The following is a 15,549-nucleotide window of genomic DNA, read 5'->3' as shown; positions in this document are numbered from 1 at the left end:
CACTGTTGGGAAGAATTATTCTAATTATTCCTCTTCCAACATTAAAATCTATATATATACTGTTTCTTTTTCCAAAGACAACTATACAAATAAAAGCAAAATGGCCATTTTAGTCATTAAAATCTGGACCTGTCCAGCAGATTTGTAGTGCTGGCCCTCCAGGTTTTTTTTTTTTCCCCACAAAGAACTAGACTGGTTCCATCATAATAAGTGAACTAATAAAGATTATTCCCCTTGTCTCCTCCCTCATTTATCTAATTTATCTGTCCATGAACCCGTTACTTGGTGCTTTCACTGGGGCAGCCTGTACTTCAGGAAGTACACAGCCTCAGTCTCATGGGGGATGGATAAACCACATGTTAACCACTTGCTACATGCCACACATTGCACACACATCACACTTTCTCCACAACTCTATATGTCAGGTAGTCACCCCAATTTGACAAATAAGGAAACTGGCTCCAGAGAGCGCAAGTAAGTTGTATCTAGATCACTGGCCTCAAGAAGTGGGGTTAAGACACAAACCCTTCCCCATCAAATTCTAAATCCTGTGCTCTTTCTAGAATAGCACATGGTCTCCCAAGCACTTAAGACAGCTACTTATCATTACAAAGGCATCTGTAACTGGGGAAGAATCAGGATAAGAAACAAACAGAATAGAGAGTCCAGGTTTAGACCGTCCCAGCCACAGACAAGAGGTAGCTGGCTCTGTGACCTGGCTGAAGGCATTCAAGCTGCTGAACTTTAGCCCCCTCATATGTAAAATGAAGCTCTCCCACCTTATGCAAATTGTTTTGATTATCTGACTAGTACTATCATGTTCCAAATACAGGAAAAGTATATAAAATTTAGATATTTTATGAGATTATGCACTTGGTTATATGCAAATTTTTAATGAAAAGCTAACTGAACACCTACATATTAATTAGAATAAGCTCACTGTTAATGTGCTGGAGCAGTGTTCCTCTTTATTTTGTTTTGTTTTCCTTATCATAGACTAGCAACCAGTACAGAAATCATAAAATATATTGTAACATTGTAATAATGCGTCTGAAATAATTTGGGGTCTCTGTACTATGACTATAATGGACCCTTCAACAGAAACCTATTAAGTTGAACATAACTGCTTGGTTAAAATTAACTAAGTCTTATAAATGGCATTGATTTTTCTATGAGGCTGTTTTATCTAAAAATTTTGCTTGCTTCTGTTAGCTCTGTTTCTTGAAAGCCATGAAAATGGCAAAATTGTCTTAGAACAAAGTCAAGATTCTGTAACACCACACAATCCTAAATGAAATAGTAAAAGCTAAGACCCAGAGAGAATTTAGGATCCCAGGTAGACTGGTTATCATTGAGATTAAAGAGAAATAAAAATGGAAGTAACTGGGATTTGACAGTAGTATACCACAGAGTGGTTAATGTGAGCAGAATACAATCAACCAGAGAGATGCAATCAATGACTGAACTATTCAAATAGCTTTTGCTTTTCAAAACCCATGAACAAACCACTTACTCCCTGAATCACAGTTCCTCCCTCTAAATTGCAGAATTAAAATGATCTCTTCCAGCTCTGATACTCTGTGACCACAAAACAAAGATGCCAGAGTGGTACATTACAGTACCATTCCCACCCCATGCCCCAAAATGCCAAGAATCTGGTCTTGCAAGTACTAAATTTGTGGTATCTGTATATAAATATGTACTTAGTTATCTTAGTTTCCTATCTTCAAGCATAACATACCTCTAGCTTGGAAACTCCTTAGGAGATCAGAGCACTTAGTTCACAAAATGAAATAATCAGACATGAAAGTGCACCAGTTCCTCCCATTGTTGTGTAGAGTTTTGATAATCCTTGTTACTCAGTGGTTGCCCACTTTAACGGAAGGACGAATATAAGTGCTCTGAAAACAATCACTTTAAATGCAAATATTGATATTATATTCTAGCTCACATAGGAAGGTAACATTAAACTTCTTGCTCCCAAAGAAATGCCTGTTTGCAGTTGTGAAATTTGAGTCCACTAGTCAAGCTTTATTTGGTGAGCGCTATCTTATGCTACAAAGACCATTGGTCTAGGAGTCAGAAGACTAATAGGTCCAGCTCTGCCTCTTCCTAGGTGTGTGCTTGTATTAAGTTTCTTTGAGGACATATTTTTTTACCTCTAAAAGAAGAGAGCTGTGTTTTGTTAGATGGTCTTCTAAGGCTTTTTTTTTTTTTTTAGCCTCTCAAATTGTGATTCCACAACATGCCCAGAAGCCTATTAGCCTTACTCAAAAAAATATGTGTGGCTTTGCTGCTTAATTACAGCCTCCTTTGGTGCTGGAAACAAAAGCAAACAAGCAGCTTAAAATATTTTATTTCTGAATAGGAAAGAAGATCCTGCACCTACTTAGGCTTGAGATGCACTTGACCTGAATCTCTGCAGACTTTACCCAAGAGAACAGCTTAGAATTAGAACTCCTCATCAGTAATTTCTTCAGAAACGATGAGCAAAAGCAAAAACTGGAATGAGGGAGCAGGCTATATGACACACAGGAGGCACTTACATTTGTTGAATTAAAGAGACCACAGGGTAAAGATGGTGGGAAGGTAGGTTTACAACTTTTGCCCTATCTAATCAAATCTATTTCCCAGGCCCCAATTACTCCCAGAAACCAATGAGGACTTACATATTCTGCAACATAGGCAACACAGTCCATGAGTTTTAGTCATCAGCGGGGTGGCTAAAGAAAATTGAATACAGACTGGGTTTTCTAATTTTAGAATACAGGGCTTCACTGGATATTTGAAGCTGCTGTCCACTCCCCACATTCCTGAGCACCAGGAGAGGAGGTTGGCTTACTTTCTGTTCCACACTGACAAAAACCATTGCTGCTTCATCCTTGTGCCTCATCCATAAGCACATCCTTTGAGTTGATGAGTGACTAATTCTCACTCCCGCCCTCTTGGTTTTGATCCCATTCTTTCCAGGCTGCTTGGGACCTTGCTCCAGCAATCATCACCCCTAACTCAATCTTTAATTTTCACTTTCTCCTTTCCCCTTGGCATAGGAACATGCTTACACTCAAGTATCTTCAACCTTTAAAACAAAATCCCACAGCTGACACTGTGTTGCATATGAATTTCATTGTTGGCATTCTTTTTCTTTGATCCCAATTGCATTTACTTACTTTTTTTCTTCTTATTGTTTTCTGTTAAATCACATGTATTTCTGTAAGCAATCTTAAATCTTTTTGGACACAGACCTGAATATAAGGACATGCAAATATTCACATATCCTAAAGGTATCATATCCAACTTGTCAACCTAGATCTAGCAAAGTGAGTTCCAAATGAAAGTTTGAAAACTCAATGAGCAAATAGATGTCATAATTTATTAGGTAACATGCAATGAAAACAACATATTAAAGTGAGATTTTTGTTTTAGAACTGGCCATTTTTCTACAGAAATTGTGGATTCAAAGATCTTAATTAACCTGATTTCTCTGGTAACCTGATCTTTCCAGGAACCAATTCTGAAACAAAAACCTTTCTCAGGCAGAGGGGAATGTAGTGTATGTGTGGCTGCAAACCAGCCCAACAAGCAAAGATGTGAGTCTCTCTGGAAAATAGGACCAACCAAATCTCCGCTCTGAGGCCCCAATCATCTCACAACCTCACAGGATCATCCTGAGCATTAAATACAATCATGTATGATAAAGCTGTTCACAAAAATACAAATTTTTGCATAAATGTTAAGCAAACCAGTTGGCAAATTTAGCCACCCTGACTAAAATGTGTTGCCTGAATAGTGAACGGATTTCACTTTCCCTTGAAGATGAATTACAGCAAGATTCAAACCTATCTTGAGGTTGATTCTTGATACTTACATTGCCAAACATATTGTATCTGTTTTATAAATCAGTTCCTTTAAGACAAAGGAAAGTACAAAGTATAAGCTCTAGAATGAAAAAGATTTGATTATCAGTAACAGAAGCCAGCCCTCTGATTCCTGAGCTACACGTAGCACAGAGGGAAGTAGGATTTTGAGATGAATACAATTTATGTCATGCAGGTCTAGATCAGCTTTCAGCACATCCCGTTTGTTCTTCACAAAACACATATTCACTATGACAAGTAGAATCAGCAGCAGGATTGTAGGACCTTGGTTCACTGTCATTTACTGTAAAGCTTATTGTCTACAGTGCTATTTATATGGTACTGCTACAAAAAATGTTTAACCTAAATTCAACCATGAGAAAACAGACAAGACCAAATTGAGGGACATTCTGCAAAACAACTGATCTGGACTCAAAAACGGCAGTTTTGAAAGAAAATAAAGCTGGGGAACTATCATAGATTAAAGGGGACCACAAACGATATAACAACTAAATGCAATGTGTGATCCTTAGTTGGATACTGGATTGGAGGGGAGAAAAAAGCTATAAATTTGAGGGACATTTTTGGGACACCTGGGAAAATTTGCATATATACAAATTTTAGATATAGGATTATATCAATGTTAAATCTCCTGAAGGTGGTAAGTAAATTGTAGTCATGTTTTCATGCCCTTGTTCTTGGAAAATAAATGACGAAATATTTAGGTGTTAAGTGTGACACAAACTATTTAAAATTCACAGGTAATATAAATGTTTCATTAACTAAAGATGCATATGAGATAGATAGGAGCAAATCTAGCAAAATGTTAACCACTGGTAAATCTAGGTAAGGGGCATATGGATATTTAATGTTCTCTTCTTGCAAACATTCTATAGGTGGAAAGTTTTCAAAATAAAAATATTTTAAAAATTATATAAAAATACTACTTCTGCTATCTCTATTGCTGTAGGACCAAGTGCTTGCAACCTGTCTAGCTATCTTTAGTTTGTCATCAGAACTACTCAGATTCCTTGCTGATATGCCTCCTGATGACTTCCTTCTTTCCTCCTAAACTATAACTACCCTCAAGTTTCACAGCTACCATTTCCTCTTAAGTAATTTATCTAGCCTTAGCTTTGATAACACCACTCTGCTTATCCCCTTACTCTCTGCTCCTTTGTCCTCCTTTGCATTTATCTTGCTCTCCTATTCTATTGCATTTGAACCAGTTTGCATCCTCCAAGTTGAGTTCTAAGATCTTTACCATTCCCATGTCTCCTGCATTCAGGGCAGTAAGCATTCCTGCTCAAATGGTTCTATGTGACACAATCTGTTCTGCCTTTCTGCCGTGTCTCCCCCATAATTTGGCAGATTTTTGGAATTCTTGCTAACTGAATGTACCCAAATTCATTCCATTCTACCCTCTGGTGTATCCAATATGTAATACTCCTCTCATCCCCCCAATTCATAACCTTGGTAGAAAATATCCTATTGACTATATAAGACAACCTAAAGAAAACATCGACCACTACATTGAACACTACAAAATATATCAATATGTTCAGGTCCCTTAAATAAAGGAGCAGAGAGATGTAAAACTGGCTATTGAGAACAAACTACCCAGAAAGTATACCCTTAATTGGTATGTCCATTAATTGGGAGTGTCTTGAGCCAAGGATAATTGCTATTTCATATTTTGCCATTGTCTCCTAACATTTTCAAAGTCCTCTTTTAATGGGAAATTAGGTCAGTCTGAATATCTCTACATCTTTTAGAAGATCTCTAGCAGGAGTAATCTGTGTGCCAGTCACTATAGGACCATATTTGCCATTCAGGATGTTATAGAATCTACTCCCAGGCCACTCTTGGAGGGCAAAGAAAGTAGAACTCAGTCCCTGACTCAGTCACTCTGGCTCCGCTGAACTGCTTGGAAAAATCACTTAAACTTCCATGGCATCCATTTCCCCATCAGTAAAGTGGAAGGAAACTGTCATCTCTGAAGTAACTTCCAGCTCTGATAGTTCTTGACTGCAAGAGTACTACATACCTTTTGCAATTAAGATGGTAATAATAATTAGATTTCTGTGTATGATTTATACATGAAACATTGTATCTGTTTGTATTGTAAAATGTTTCTTTAAATCTCTTTGTATAGTCATGTAATGTAATGTTTGGGAGAATAGACTCTGAAGACAGAGTCTTGGCTGGAGTCCATGCCTCACTAGCTGTGGGACCCTGGGCCAATATTGCTCTTTCCTTCCTTATTTTTCTTAAGATTTTACTTATTTGAGAGAGAGAGAGACAGAGATAGCGAGAGAGAGCACGAACAGGGAGGAGAGGGAGAAGCAGTCTCCCCACTGACATGGAGCCCAACGTGGGGCTTGATCCGAGGACCCCGGGATCATGACCTGAGCCAGACGCTTAACCAACTGAGCCACCCAGGCGCCCCCAATCTTGCCCTTTCTTTAAGGGCAATTTCCACTTGAGAAAAGCAGAGATACTTTTTTAAAAAGATGGCAATATTTCATTATTGAATATGTTAATAGACTAGGGAATCCTACTACAGTGTGCAGAATTCCTTATACAATTAAAAGAAAGAAGTGTGATTTGACACCTACCTCTGCCCATGCCACAATGACACTGGCCCTGGTCCTACTGTCTGGGTGCTTAAGTCCAGATGTGTTTGCATGTTGGGGAATGGGGGTGGAGGGAGAGTCAGACATGAAACAACTCATTGCAGAAATAATTCCTACCTTCTTAAGGGCCCCACAGGTATAATAATGACTGAACAATGAGAATACCTATCATTTATTTAGGGCTCACCATGTGCCAATCCTCACGTTAGGATGTAGTTACACATTAAAATGCAGTCTTGTTTTCCCTATTTTGCCGGTAGGACTGAGGCCGAGGAAGGTTAAGTGACTTGCCCAGGGTCACAGTGCTAGTAAGTAGCAGAATGGAGGTTTGACATATATTTGGAGCTCCTAGAGCCAAATGGACCCACTCCTTTATCCAGGGCAGTCCCCACAGCCAGTAATGCAGCACCCCCTCTGGAGCATCCTCCCTCCAATGAGGCTGGGTCAGTGCTCTGCCTCTCCCTGCTGGCTGTGCTGTGGTCAATTAATCGCTACCTCTGCCCACCCTCTGGAGGCCCTTTGATCTTCTTCATATCTCTTCTCAACCTCACCATAGCCTCAGCTAGTCTGAAAATCCTGGGCATCCTTCTGATGTTGCCTGGCCTTCCTAACAAGATAGTTCTTCTCTAGAGGACCTTTTGCTGCTGGGGGAGGGACACACACCCACATTTCCCTCAGGACTTTGGAGCACCTCTATCCATACTTGGGCATAACTCCTGGAAGAGCAGCAGATAAGTTACCAAAGAACCCTCACCTTCAAGTCTTGTGACCTCTGGCTCCTGTGTTGTGTCCCCTTTAACTTATTACCATGCGCCCCCTGGGAGTGGAGACTTCTGGCCCTTCCCAGGTCCCAGCTGCACTATAATCTCCTATACTTTCACTTCTCCCTCACTACATGCTCTGCCTATGCCCTGCCCCATACTCAAAAGTTTTTTTTCCTAAACTAAGTGTGGATTTAAAAAAAGAGGTGCTGGGTGAGGCATCTACTGTTCAGGCCCCATCCTGGCCATCAGTCCCCTTGGCTAGAAATTCAGTATTATTATATAATTATGCCAAAACCATTGAGCTTTAAATATTTATCTCTATTATTTTATCCTGAATATGCACATATGGTATTGTGGATCAGAGACAGAGTTCGTGTTAGTTACCCTACAGTGGAAGTGAATAATGAGTATACTAGCCTTTCCCCCACCACCCCCCAAGGGTATCAAAATGAGAGCAAGGTCCAATGTCCCACACAAATATCTGGACACTCTATAGGTGAGTGATACTGCCATCGATTGACCTGCACACTGTGGCTTAACCTAGGGACCTAGTCTGTTTTGTGACCATTTGGCTCTTCTCAGGAATATAAAAGAAATTTTATCATCATTTCAGATCAGAGCAATTAAACAGACAAGTAGATACAGATCTAATTCTTATGGTATGTGAAGAGTGTTGGGAAGCTAGGGCTTTCTACTGGAGCACAAGGAAATCCAGGGAAGCTTTATTTCCCTGAAAAGACCCACAATATTCTAATCATACCAACGAGTGCCTGAAAATTTCTGGTGCCCCCCAAATTCATTTCACTCAACAAAGTTTTAAGTTTATACTTTGTGAAAAGGTAAGATGCGGGGCACCTGGGTGGCTCAGTCGTTAAACGTCTGCCTTCAGCTCAGGTCATGATCCCAGGACCCTGGGATCGAGCCCCGCGTCGGGGTCCCTGCTCCACAGGAAGCCTGCTTCTCCCTCTCCCACTCCCCCTGCTTGTGTTCCCTCTCTCTGTGTGTCTCTCTCTGTCAAATAAATAAATAAAATCTTAAAAAAAAAAAAAGAAAAGAAAGAAAAAGAAAAGGTAAGATGCAGTCCCTGTGCTTAAGTTGCAACAGTGCTGCATTTGGTCAGTTTGTTAGAAGCCAATGGGATCTGAAATTACAGCTTACAGTTTCAGAGCAGGCCCATCCTCATCACATATAGACATATATTACATGTGAAATAGTAAGAGAAGACTCTAACCAGATGTCCTGACCGAGAACAATCACACACAAATTGCTGCCTCACTCTGTCACTGCACAATCTGTTCTGAGGATATGCACTATTAATAGAAATTTATCTATCCAGACCCCTCTGCAGTTTACCTAATACAATGCCCATTGAATACTCATTGGTCTCTGTAACTATATAGTAGTCAGAAGAATGGTTATTAGAGCCTAGAAGAAGTTAAATGACTTATTCAAAGTCATATAATAAATAAATGATACAACTCAAATTCGAATTCAGATCTTTGATAACAAAACCAGAATCCTTTTCACTAAATAAGTTGTGTAATATTATGTAAGCACCCTATACTGCCAATGTAATGTTAATTATTGTAATAGTTGCTGTATCTTTCACTCAACATCTTATAACACGAAGATTTACAAATTCTTAAATCAGACCAGTTGAAAAAATTGTGTAAAGATGCATTGAGGCCCCACTTGTTGCCATATGACATAAATTGAATACTGAGAAATGACAGCAGCAAGTGGGCTAATTGAGTATGTGACTATCTAAGATGACATTTTTTATCCTCCCCCTCACCCAACAGCACCCAACAACCACTGATCTTTTTTACTGCCTCCATAGTTTTGCCTTTTCCAGAATATCTTACAGTTAGAATCATACAGTATGTAGTCTTTTCAGATTGTTTCCTTTCACTTAGTAATATGTATCTAAGATTTCTCCATGCCTTTTCATGGCTTGATAGCTCATTTCTTTCTAGTGCTGAATACTATGCCATTGTCTGGGGGTACCATAATTTATCTATTCACCAACTGAAGATATCTTGGTTGCCTCCAAGTTTGGTAATTATGAATAAAGTTGTTATAAACATTTGTGTGCAGGTTTTTGGGTAGACATAAGTTTTCAACTCCTTTGGGTAAATACCAAGGAGTACAACTGCTGGATCACATGGTAAGAGTGTGTTTAGCTTTGTATGAAACCACCAAACTGACTTCCAAAGTGGCTGTACAATCTTGCATTCCCACTACTCATGAATGAGAGTTCCCTTCATTCCACATCCTCACCAACATTTGGTGCTATCAGTATTCCAGATTTCGACCACTCTAATAGGAGTACAGAGGGCTCTCAAAGTTTTAATTTGAATTTCCCTGATGACTTATGATGTGAAACATATTTTCACATGCTTATCTGTAATCAGAATATCTTCTTTGATGAGGTGTCTGTTTAAGTCTTTGGCTTTTTTTATCAGGTTGTTCTCTTATGGTTGGTTTTTAAGAGTTCTTTTATATTTTGGATAACAATCCTTTATCATATATGTCTTTTGCAAATATTTTTCTCCTAAGAGTTGCTTTCTCATTCTCTTGCCATGGTCTTTCGAAGAGCATAAGTTTTTAATTTTAATAAATCCAATTTATCAATTCTTTTTTCATAGATTGTGCCTTCAGTGTTGTATCTAAATAGTCATTGCTATACCCAAGGTCATCTAGGTTTTCTCCTATGTTATCTTCTAGGAGTTTTTAATTTTGCATTTCACACTTAAGCCTGTGATCCATTTTGAGTTAATTTTGTGAGGGGCATAAGGTCTGTGTCTAGATTTTTTTTTTTTTTTTTTTGCTTATGGAAATTCCCTAAGTTCCAGCACAATTTATTGAAAAGACTATCTCTTTTGTCAAGGATCAGTTGACATTATTTATCTATTTCTTGGCTCTCTATTCTGTTCCACTGTTCTATTTGTCTGTTCTTTAACCAATACCACACAGTCTTAACTAATGTAGCTTTATAGTAAGTCTAGAAGTTGGGTAGTGTCAGTCCTTCAACTTTGGTCTCCTTCAATATTGTGTGGGCTATTTTGGGCCTTTGCCTCCTCATATACATTTTAGAATAAGTGTGTTGATAATCACAAAATAACTAGCTGGGATTTTAATTGGGATTGCATTGAATCTACAGATCAAATTGAGAAGAATGGACACCATAACAATACTGAGTCTTTCTATCCATAAACAGACTATTTAGTTCTTTGATTTTTTCATAATTTTGTAGTTTTCTTCATATAAGTCTTGTGCATATTTTGTCACATTTATACCGATTTCATTTTTTTGAATACTAAATGGTATTAGGTAAATTTGAAATTTAATTTCAAATTCTACTTGTTCATTGCTGGTGTATAGGAAAATGGTTGATTTTTGTATATTAACCTTGGATCCCGCAGACTGGATAAAATTGCTTATTAGTTTCAGGAGTTTTTTTGTTGATTCTTTCAGATCTTCTACATAGACGATCATGTCATCTGTGAACAAAGACAGTTTTGTGTCTTCCTTCCCCATCTGTACATCTTCTATTTCCTTTTCTTGTCTTGTTGTATTTGCTAGAACTTCCAGTACAGTGTTGAAAAGGAATGGTTAAAGAGACATCCTTGCCTTGTACCTGATTTTAGTGGGAAAGTTTCAAGTTTCTCACCATTAAGTATGATGTTAGCTGTAAGTGGTTTTTGGGGTTTTTTTGGTTGTTTTTTTGTTTGCTTTTGTTTTTGTTTATTTTGTTTTTTATTCTTTATCAAGTTGGGAAAGATTTCCCTATATTTAGTTTACTGAGTTTTTATCATAAATTAGTGTTTGATTTTGTCAAATGCTTTTTCTGCATCTATTAATACAATCATTACATTGTTCTCTTTTAGCCTATTGATGTGATGGATTACATTAATTGATTTTCAAATGTTGAACCAGCCTTGCATACCTGAGATAAATCCCACTTGGCGGTGGTATATAATTCTTTTTATACGTCATTGGATTTGATTTGCTAATATTTTGTTGAAGATTTTTACATCTATGTTCATAAGAGATATTCATCTGTAGTTTTATCTTCTTGCAATGTATTTTGGTATTAGGGTAATCCTGTCCTCGTAGAACGAGTTAGGAAGTATGCCTCTGCTCCTCTCCTCTGAAAAACACTGCAGAGAATTGGTAAAAATTTCTTCCTTAAATATTTGGTAGAATTCACCAATGTACCTGATATTTTCTGTTTTGGAAGTCTATTAATTATTGATTCAATTTCTTTAATAGACATAGGTCTATTTGTTTCACCTATTTATTTTTGTGTGAATTTTAGCAGATGGTGTCTTTCAAGGAATTGATCCATTTAATCTAAGTTATCACATCTGTGGGCCATCGAGTTGTCCATACTATTCCTTGATTATCCTTTTGATGTCCATGGAATCTATAATGATGTCCTCTTTTCATTTTTGATATCAGTAATTTGTGTCCTGTTTTTATTAGCCTGACTAGAGGTTTATTTCATTCATTGTTTCAAAGAAACAGCTTTTGGTTTCATTAATTTTCTGGCTGCTTTCCATTTCATTGATTCCTGTTCTAATTCTTACTATTTCTTTTCTTCTGCTTACTTTGGATTTAATTTGTTCTTATTTTTCTAGTTTCCTAAGGTGGAAATTTAGATTATTGATTGTAGAAATTTCTTCTTTTCTAATATATGTATTCAATGCTATAAATTCCCCTCTAAGTGTTTTCATTGCATCCCATATATTTTGATAAGTTGTGTTTTCATTTTCATGTAGTTGAAGGTTTTTTTTTTTTTTTTAAGATTTTATTTATTTGACAGAGAGAGAGAGCACACACACAAGCAGGGGGAGCAGGAAAGGGAGAAGCAGGCTCCTCACTGAGCAGGGAGACTGATGGAGAGCTTGATCTCAGGACCCTGGGATCATGACCTGAGTTGAAGGCAGTTAGCCAACTGAGCCACCCAGGCACCCTGAAGGTATTTTTTTAATTTCTCTAGAGATATCTTCTTTGACCAATGTGTTATTTAAAAGTGTGTTGTTTAGGGTACCTGGGTGGCTCAGTCAGCTAAGCGTCTGCCTTTGGTTCAGGTCATGATCCCAGGGTCCTGTGATGGAGTCCAGCATCAGGCTCCCTGCTCAGTGGGGAATATTTTTCTCCCTCTCCCCTGCCCCCCCCCCCCCAGCTCATGCTTGTTCTTGTGCACTCACTCTTTCTCGCAAAAATAAAATATTTAAAAAATAAAAAAATAAAAGTGTGTTGTTTAATTTCCACATGTTTGAGGATTTTCCTATTATCTTTCTGTTATTGGTTTCTAGTTAGCTCATTTGTGGTCTAAGAGAAGATATTGTTTGATTTCTATTCTTTTAATATGTTAAGGTGTTTTATGTCCAGAATGTAGTCTACCTTGCTGAATGTTCCGTGTGAGCTTAAAAAGAATATGTAGTTTGCTGTTGTTGGATAAAGTGGCCTGTAGATGTTGATTGTATCCAGTTGATTGATGATGTTGTTGAATTCAACTATGTCCTTACTAATTTTTGCCTGCTGGCTCTGTCAATTCTGACAGAGGGGTGTTGAAGTCTCAAATCATAATAATGAATTCATCTATTTCTCTTTTAAATCTATTATTTTTTGCCTTACATGGTTTAATGTTATATTACTTTTATTTTAGCAAAGGTATTTTGCAAGCTGTTTAAAAAATTATATAAATAGTGCAAAATGCTTAACACTTAATACCAGCAAAGCTTCATTTAAGTAAAAAACTTTATTTAAAAAAAGATTATTAACCCCCAGAATTTTACAGTAGTTGATTTCTACTATATAATGTCAATACTATGCAATATAATAAAAACTCCATCATTAGCTGTTGATTTCCTCCATTGCTCTTCTGAATCTTAAAGGACAGAGGAAGGGGTATTTAGACAAACATGAAACAAAATTCAACCCAAATAAACTGCAAAGTGATTCCTAATAGTTATAGATGCATTTTGTCTAAACAATCCAAATAAGTAGCTTTGAAATAACTGTAGGAATTGCTCCAAAGCTGGTAAGAGGTTTTGGTTTTGCAGGTTGCAAATCTCTGCCCTGGGTGAGAAGTCACAGTTTAAGGATGCATGTTCTGTAAATATTTACTACACATACACATTTAGTGTCTGTCAACACTAGAAATACACATTATTAGAGTACCCTCAAAAGTCAGGTATGACTTTTTAAAAATGAAGTAACTTGATTCTTAAAATCCACAGGAATCCTGCCTGAAGAGTTTTTTGTTTTGGTAACCTAGAAACAAACAACCTGAGAGAGAGAGAGAAAGCATGAGCAGGAGGGAAGGGCAGAGGGAGAAACAGACTCCCTGCTGAGCAGGGAGCCCAATATGGGACTCAATCCCAGGACCCTGGGATCATGAACTGAGCAGATGCTTAACTGACTGAGCTACCCAGGCACCCCTGCCTGAAGAGTTTTGACAGCTACCAATAAATTACTTCCATTGTGCAGGGGTAACAGCATCTCTGGGACCTTTAGGGTTTGCTGAAACTGGATTTGCTGGCTTTTAGTATTGCTGCATGGTAGATAACATTCTTCACCTGTAATTTATCTTCATGACTGGTATAAGTCTGTGACAGACGACAGAATTCCTGAGTAAACCAGAAACATTGTATAACATGCTAGAAAGAAAATCATCAGCCACTTGATCAGTTAAATAAGTTATGAACCTAATATGGTATTCCTACGGGGATATTTACCATATCTCTAGTAAATTTTTTTTAAAGATTTTATTTATTTGAGAGAGAGAGCTCAAGCAGGGGGAGCAGCAGAGGGAAAGGGAGAAGCAGGCTCCCCACTGAGCAGAGACCCTGATGCCAGGGTCATGACCTGAGCCAAAGGCAGATGCTTAACCGACTGAGCCACCCAGGTGCCCCTCTGGCAACTTTCAATTGCCCAGCCTTCAACTTTATACTTTTTTTTTTTAAAGATTTTATTTATGGGGTGCCTGGGTGGCTCAGTCGTTAAGCGTCTGCCTTCGGCTCAGGTCATGATCCCAGGGTCCTGGGATCGAGCCCTGCATCGGGCTCCCTGCTTGGCGGGAAGCCTGCTTCTCCCTCTCCCACTCCCCCTGCTTGTGTTCCTGCTCTCTCTCTGTCAAATAAATAAAAATCTTTAAAAAAAAAAAGATTTTATTTATTCATCTGAGACACAGAGATACAGAGAGAGAGAGAGCATGAGCAGGGAGAGAGGCAGAGGGAGAGGGAGAAGCAGGCTCCCCGCTGAGCCAGGAGCCGGGTGTGGGGCTCGATCCCAGGACCCTGGGATCATGACCTGAGCCGAAGGCTGACGCTCAACCATCTGAGCCACCCAGGTGCCCCAACTTTATACTTTTGATGAAGATGCTTTCATAGTGATGGGTCTAAACACCAGATCTGATTAGTGAGGTTATTGTTGCTGGGTTTTCCTGAGCTTGCTTTTTGATAACTTTTAAAGAAACACTCATATCTTCTCTGTGTCTTCTCAAATATACATATCTGGTATATATGTACCAGAATGCTCTAGGCTTCTCTTTTCTTTCAATAAATTGCTTTATTGTGAGTTCATGAAAATTTCCATCTTAGACAGTTTTAAGGACTGCTCAGTCACACTGTCCTTTTGAAATTCCCACATAGGCCATGACATCAGCTGCACCAGATACGTGTCAGCAGATGTCACTCCATATTTTTGGTCTTCCAAAGTAATTTGTCTACAAGCATTACACATCTTGGGACCTCAATCTGGCCAAAGTATTTTGGTAACCTAGAAACAAAATACAGTTCACCGACTCATCTTGTATATTCAAGCAATGGAATGTTGGCCATCAGATCGTCAAACCCAGAAAGCATATCTCTAAAATTTCTTCCTGGTAGGCAGTCCTTAAGTTTCATCATTGCTAATTCCTTTTCATTTTTCAAGAAATGTGGAACTCCTTCAAATCCATCTCAAAAGTCTCCTGTTGTGACTTCAGTGATGATTTCATTGGTCCTTGATATAGACTGAATGTGTCCCCCCAAAATTCATTTTTTTAATCTAACCCCCCTATGTGATGGTATTTTGAGGTGGGGTCTTTGGGAGTTAATTAGGCTCTGCCCTTATTAATTCATTAATGCCCTTATAAAAGAGACCCCAGAAAGTTCCCTTGCCTCTGTCCTATAAGGACATAGCAAGAATACAGTTGTCTATGAACCAAGAAGTGGCCCTCACCAGATACCAAATCTTTCAGCATCTTGATCTTGGACTTCTCAGTCTCCTGAACTATGC

General features: G+C 38.3%; 1 pseudogene; it reads right to left on the bottom strand.

Annotated features, from left to right (window-relative positions):
* Positions 1-14,621: 14,621 nt before the first annotated feature.
* Positions 14,622-15,514, bottom strand: LOC102737825 (lysine-specific demethylase 3A pseudogene; annotated as a pseudogene).
* Between the last annotated feature and the right edge of the window lie 35 nt (positions 15,515-15,549).

The sequence above is a fragment of the Leptonychotes weddellii genome, chromosome 3 (genome assembly GCF_054177405.1).
Source record: "Leptonychotes weddellii isolate Sample4059 chromosome 3, ASM5417740v2, whole genome shotgun sequence".
In the NCBI taxonomy this organism is placed as follows: domain Eukaryota; kingdom Metazoa; phylum Chordata; class Mammalia; order Carnivora; family Phocidae; genus Leptonychotes; species Leptonychotes weddellii.
This window is presented reverse-complemented; position numbering and strand designations above follow the sequence as displayed.